Source organism: Rhinolophus ferrumequinum, chromosome 9 (assembly GCF_004115265.2).
Source record: "Rhinolophus ferrumequinum isolate MPI-CBG mRhiFer1 chromosome 9, mRhiFer1_v1.p, whole genome shotgun sequence".
In the NCBI taxonomy this organism is placed as follows: Eukaryota; Metazoa; Chordata; class Mammalia; order Chiroptera; family Rhinolophidae; genus Rhinolophus; species Rhinolophus ferrumequinum.
In genome coordinates this window covers 91,602,251-91,609,258 of record NC_046292.1, presented here as the reverse complement: position 1 = coordinate 91,609,258, position 7,008 = coordinate 91,602,251, and the positions used below count along the sequence as shown (strand labels likewise).

Here is a 7,008-nt window from a genome sequence, read left to right as displayed (position 1 = left end):
TTGAGTACTTTATATTTGTTATAATATTTTCCTCTTTATGATTCTTCATTTTCAAAATTTCTTCCCTATTCATTTACATTTTCTTTTTCTAAAAAGTGTAAAAATCATCTTGTCAAATTCTTTCCAATAAAATTCTTGGGGAGACTAAAGTTAAATTTACAGATTAGTGTAAAAATATTTATATCTTTATAGGATCATTTCCTACTCTTTAGACTTTAAAGTTTTATGGTTTTTGTCACATAACTCAAATGCTTTTCTTATTAGATTTATGCCAAGGTTTTATAATATATATTGTTATTGTGCATAGGAATTCATTTTTCCCAATAGTTCCTAATAGTTTATTGCTAGAAAATAGGAAACCATGAAAATAGGAAAACAAGCCTTTCCTTTTCCTCTTCTGGGGACGGTGTCTATAGGCATTCAGAATGGTCCAGCATCTGACATACCATTAGAGGCTGTCCTACAATAGAGACTCTAATAGGCTATCCTGAACCCCTGGTAATAGAATTGTTTACCTTTATACCAAGAAGGTTGGGAAAGCACAAAAATGTACATGTGGTGTGTGCCCAGGACGACTTCGTGGAGTTCGTGCTGTGAAACCTAAAGTTCAAATGAGCTTGTCTAAAATAAACAAACAAAATAACATGTCAACAGGGCCTACAGTAAATCCATATGTGCTAAATGTCTCTATGACAGGATCAAGCGTGCTGTCCTTATCGAGGAGCAGAAAATTGTGAAAGTGTTGAAGGCAAAAGCACAGTCAGAAAGCTAAATAAAAAAATGAAGTTTTTGAGTAATAAAAACAATTAGAAAGCTAAAAAAATGGAAAAATAAGAAATCATCAATTTCTATATGTTAATTTTTTTCTTCACAGTATAGTGTTTCACTATAATCTGTTCTTTTTTATATATTCATATATATGAAAGTATGAATGAAAAAGGGGCTGTGTAGTAAATCTAACAGGCTTAATGACTGAAAGTAACCTCACAGGATGATCTGATCATAAATTCCTAATTGGACAGGTCATAGTGGGTAGTCATGCCTCAGTCCTATAACTTTCTTAGTCAAAGGTTTATCTTCTCCTTAAGCAAGACCTGTCCACTGTTCTTGTGCATCTAGGTTAACATACCTTTGAAATGCCAGCACAATCCTCTTTTCCAGACCCCTAAGAAGGGTAACCATCCTCAAGAGTACATGATATTGCTGCTTGTATAACATCCCTGCTTACTGTAAATATAAACTATCCTGTATCCACTAATGTAAAAGAAGTATGTGTCTCTTCATTTAACTTGTTTATTTGGTCATAGATATTTCCCCTCCTTTCTTTCTTCCATCTCCTTAATCTAACACCAATGGATTTCATGTTTCCTCCTTTGATTCCAAATGTATAAAAAGAATTGCAAAATTGCCATGATCTGCAGTATTTTCTTAATCCATTGAGATTTTGATTCCAGGCATGTCCTCAATTTGGCTAAAATAAACTCTAATAAACCCTTATAAAACTTTCTGTTGGTTTCAGTGTTCATACATTGACAAAAATGTCACACACACACACAAGGTCTGACATTAAGTTTGCGAACTTGTTGCAACGATGTTACTAAACTTTTTTTGATATCAGAGGAATTATTCATTACGAATTTGTACCAACTGGACAAACAGATACCCAAGTTTACTATTTGGAATTGCTCAAAAAGCTGTGTGTAAAAGTTAGACGACAAGAACTTTTCGCCAATAATTCATGGCCCTTACATCACAATGCATCAGCTCACACAGCACACTGTCTGTGAGGGAGGTTTTAGCCAGTAAACAAATAACTGTATTGGAGTACCCTCCCTACTCACCTGATCTGGCCCCCAACAACTTCTTTCTTTACCTGAAGATAAAGGAAATATTGAAAGGAAGACAAGGGTAGTACGATGACAACTCTGATGGCCATTCCAGAAAAAGAGTTCCAAAATTGCTTTGAGGGGCATCGGTTCATAGCTTCCCAAGGGGAGAGCAATGACGTATGTATCACTTTTTCTAGGATGAGTTCGCGAACTTCATTGTCAGATGGCGTGCACGTGTGTGTGTGTGTGTGTGTGTGTGTGTGAATAGGAGGCAAAAAAGTGTCAGGGGATTATGAAAGAAGAAAAGTCCAAATTATCTGGATTAGGCCGTAATAGCCCCATTAGGGTTTGAATGCCAGTACAGACAAATATCTACTATATTAAAGCTATTTCCTGATAGAAAACTTTTTGATAAAGGGAGTATGATGGTAACTTAAAGAAGCTTTTTTTTTTCCCCATGTAGATTAAACAACGTACTTCTATTTTTTTTATTTTTTTTCTCCTTTCATCACCATATATTGGACCCCCCTTACCCTCATCTCCCACCCCCCCTTACCCTCTGTAAAGAAGCTTTTAAGGTACACATATCTGCTATTTTATCACTCTTATCAGAAGCTGGCTATAAGGGAGGCAGAACAAAGGGGCAAACAGATTCCCCACTAGTCATTTAGGAACCGGTGTGCCTTGGGGAAGTATGAAGGTAATGGGAGGGCATGAAACCCTTTAAATCAGTGGGCTTGGGCTTCAAGAAATCCTTATGTAGATGAGTGAAGCCCAAATGAAAAGGTCAGAGCCCCTATCATGCACAAGATTCACGTATAAGAGAATAGAAAGCATAGCATCCTTATCTGCTACTAAGGGCCTGGCTCCCACACCTGTATGAAAATGAGTAGAGCCTAGATAAGACCATCTTATGAAGGTCCAGGAAGTAACCTGTCCCACTGAATGGAAATTGGGATTGATGGAAACCATCAGCCAGTCAAGGAAATTGTTGAACACGCACTGTGTACCAAGCTAACACTGAATAAAACTTCAATTGAGAAGAAGGCTGGGTGAAAACCTTGGTGGTAGGAATCATCACCCATTTACCTAGCTTATTACTTTGCAAGCCAACTTCTTTCCCTCAAGGCAGTACAGGAGTAAAACTGATAGGAACATGACACAAGTCCCGTCTTTTCACTTGTTAAATATTAGCTGTGTTGTCAGAGGTAACTTTAACTAGGCTCAATAACCAGAGGGGGAGTAAAACCTCAGGATGATAAAAAGAGGAGGATGAAGGCGGGGGAGGGCCTAGGTGGAAGAAAGGTAGATGTGGATGGATAATGACTATGGGAGGATGGTGGTGCTAGGAGTCAGCTCCCCAAAATGGAAAGAAAGAAATCTATCTTATGTCTCAGATAAATATATTGCACCTCTGTCAGCAACACATACAGTCACCATTTTGGAATTGCTCCTTCCAAGTCTCAAGAGACATTGGGTACTTCTTTAGAGGACCTCACACATTCCCTTAATATGGATAAGAATGCTGATTTAGCAGGGATGACATGTACAACAATCTTGTGTATGCATCAAGAATAATACACTGATTTGCTTTAGGATCATAGGTCATGTTTGATCTAGAACACTTGAAATAAGAGGAAAGACAAAGGCAGCCACTACCTCTACCTCTGAGGGAAGTACCTCAGGTGCATGAGGTGTGAGATGGGAAAAAGCAGAGATATCCCCTATTCATACTAACACTGGTTCATCATTGGCAGAAAGGAGCATTTTTAAGTGTAAGAGTTGGTTATGCTACTCAAATATATCCTCACCCAACCTCCTCATCAGCCCTCTCCCAAGTTCAAAGAAAAAGGTTGCAGAAGGAATTTAAAGAACAACACCAATGCAAGGGAACCATATAAAAAGGTACCTCATGCTGAAGCTGGAATAGCACCTAAACCACTTTAATAAGAACAGCAGAGACCACAGTGAGATTAGCAACAGCAACATCAATTACAATAGCAATAATGACAAAAAGTGGGCTGGTACCCTCTATCAGAAATGGACAGATCCAACAAGAGACAGCTGAACTCAACAACACCATCAACCAACTGGATGTAATTGACATCTATAGACTACTTCATCCAACAACAGAATACAGATTCTTCTCAAGCACACATGGAACATTCATCAAGATAGATAATTTTCTTGGCCATAAAATACACCTTAACAAATGTAAAAAAAAAAAAAAAGGAAAAAAAAGAGGAAATGATACAATGTCTGCTTTCAGACCACAATAGAACTAAACAAGGAGTCAATAACAGAAAGACTATTGGAAAATCCCAAAACGTGAGGAGATTAAACAACACACTTCTAAATAACACATGGGTCAAAGAAGAAATGTCAAAAGAAATTTAAAAATATTTTCAACTGAATGAAAATGAAAGCACACCTTATCAAAATGTGTGATATTCAACAAACACAGTGCTTAAAGAGAAATTTTGTGGCATTGAATGCATGTATTCGAAAAGAAGACATCTAAAATCAATAATCTAAATTTCCACCTTAGGAAACTAGAAAAAGTATAAGAAATTAAGTCCGAAATAAGCAGAGCAAAAAAAAGGTAATAAAAATTAGAGCAGAAATAAAATTGAAAACAAGAAATCAATAGAGAAAAATCTACAAAACCAATAACTGGTTCTTTGAAAAGATCAATGCATTTGATAAGCCTGTAGCCAGGCTAAATGAGAAAAAAAGAAAAAGGACAAAAATTATTAACATCAGATATGGAAGAGGGGGCATCACTACAGATTCCATGGTTATTAAGAAGATAATAAAGGAAAGATGGCAGAATAGGTAAACACTGTGCTTATCTCCTCTTATGACCACATCAAAATTACAACTAAACAATAGAACAACATCATTGATAATTACCTGAAGTCTAGCTGAACTGAAGCCCTACAATTAGGAAGGGCTTAGTTGCAGAAGAAGCCACCTCGAGACTGGTAGGAGGGTAGATCCACAGAATGGGCTGGTCTCACACCCACATGTGACCATTAAGAAACAGGAGGGATATCTTGGTGGCAGAGGCCCCCCAGAAAAGCAAGGGGTCCCAGCCCCACACCAGGCTCCCCACCCTAGGGTTCCAATGCTGGGAAGAGAAGTCCCAATAATGTCTGGCTGTGAAAACCAGTGGAGATTGTGGCTGAATGAGACAAAATGGCTGCAGTCCGAGGTGCTCCCCTAAAGGGCCTGCACATGGACTTACTCACTGATGGACTCGGTCGCTCTGAGCTCCAGCAGTGCGGCATCAGCTTGAAATGTGCCACGAACATATGGGGAGAAACTGATTTGTCTGCCTTCAGGGCGAGGGCTTGAGGGACAGCTTTCTCCCAGACCAAGAAGCCAGCAGAAGCCATTGTTTCTTTGTTGAGTCTGTACCCCTCCCTGCATGCAGACACAGGCAGATGCCATATCTGAGTCTCCATCAACCTGGCTAATACCATTTGTTCTTCCTGTCCTGGTGATTCCCTGAGACCCTGCCCCACCTAACTTTCAGGCACACCCAAGCTGCTTCCAGTGGCTTTTCTGTACAAATATCCTGTCTTGGCTCATGCGGGGGACCTTCCTAAAGTATCTCAAAGGTTCACAAAATGTAAACAAGCAGCATCTTGCTTCAGTGTGTCCCATACCTTTTACTAAGCATCCCCAAGCCCATCTCAGTTCATGGCTGGGCCTCTCCAGGAATCTCCAATCCCAGCATAAGTGGCAGTCATCTGTGGACTGCTTTGTGGCTCATACCAGGTGGCCCTGGGCAGGGCACAGGCAGTGGCTGAAATTGACCTTACAGCGATGCCCCTCCCAGGAGGTCCTGGGAACCAGCACAGCCAGAGGCCAGCTTCAGACAGAGTTGGATCATCGCCCAGCTGCCTCCGAGGATGACACACCCAAAGCATAGACTCAACAGACACCAGAGCCCTCTGAAAGTGAATCCTGCTCCATAGAGTCATTTCCTGCACAACAGCTCCTCCACTATAGTCATGGCCAGTCCTCACAACCAATCAGCTCAAGGGTCAATCCTTCCCATTAACATGTGATGAGCAGCCAAGGCTCAACTACAACAGGAGGTCACACACCTACATAAGAGACACACCTAGAGCAGCTGGCTCTGGTGACCATGGAGACTATGCTACTGGGCCCCACAGGACACCTACTATATAAGGCCACTCTACTAAGACCAGGAGGCATAGCAGCTCTACCTAATACATAGAAACAAACACAGGAAGGCAAGCAAAATGGGGAAACAAACATGTCCCAAATAAAAGAACGGAACAAAACTCTAGAACAAGTAAACAAAATGGAGACGAGCAATCTACCAGACACAGAGCTCAACACACTGGTTATAAGGATGCTCAGTGATCTCAGCAAGAACTTCAACAAAGAGACAATAAACATAAAAATGGAGATAGAAAACATAAACGAGAACCAGTCAAAAATAAAGAATACAATAACTGAAATGAAGAATATAGCAGAGGAAATCAACAATAGATTAGATAAAGCAGATGATCAAATCAGTGATTTAGAAGATAAGGTAGCAAAAAGCGGCATAAAGAAAAAAGAATTTTAAAAATGAGGATAGTTTAAGGGGCCTCTGGGACAATATCAAACGTATTAACATTCACATCATACAGGCACCAGAAGAAGAGAGACAGCAAGGAAGTAAAAACCTGTTTGAAGAAACAATGATGAAAACCTTCCCTAACTTGGTGAAGGAAATAGACATACAAGTTCAGAAAGCACAAGGAGTCCCAAACAAGATGCATGCAAAGAGACCCATACCAAGACACATCCTAATTAAAATGTCAAAGGTTGAAGACAAAGAAAAAAATCTTAAAAGCAGCAAGAGAAAAGCAGTTAGTTACCTACAAGGGAGCTCCCATAAGATTGTCAGCTGATTTCTCAACAGAAACTTTGCAGACCAGAAGATATTGGCAGGAATGTTCAATTTCCAGCAAGGACTTACAACCAAGATTACTCTACCCAGCGAAGCTATCATTTAGAATCGAAGGACAAATAAAGAGCTACCCAGACAATAAAAAGCTTAAGGAGTTCATCACCACCAAACCAAATTCTGGTGAGGATGTGCAGCAATAGGAACTTTCATTTATTGCTGATGTGAATGCAAAATTGTACAGCCACT

The 7,008-nt window shown here is 39.7% G+C and overlaps 1 pseudogene; it reads left to right on the top strand.

Moving 5' to 3' along the window:
- Positions 1-425: 425 nt before the first annotated feature.
- On the top strand, positions 426-772 carry LOC117027139 (60S ribosomal protein L34-like; annotated as a pseudogene).
- The last annotated feature ends 6,236 nt before the right edge of the window (positions 773-7,008 follow it).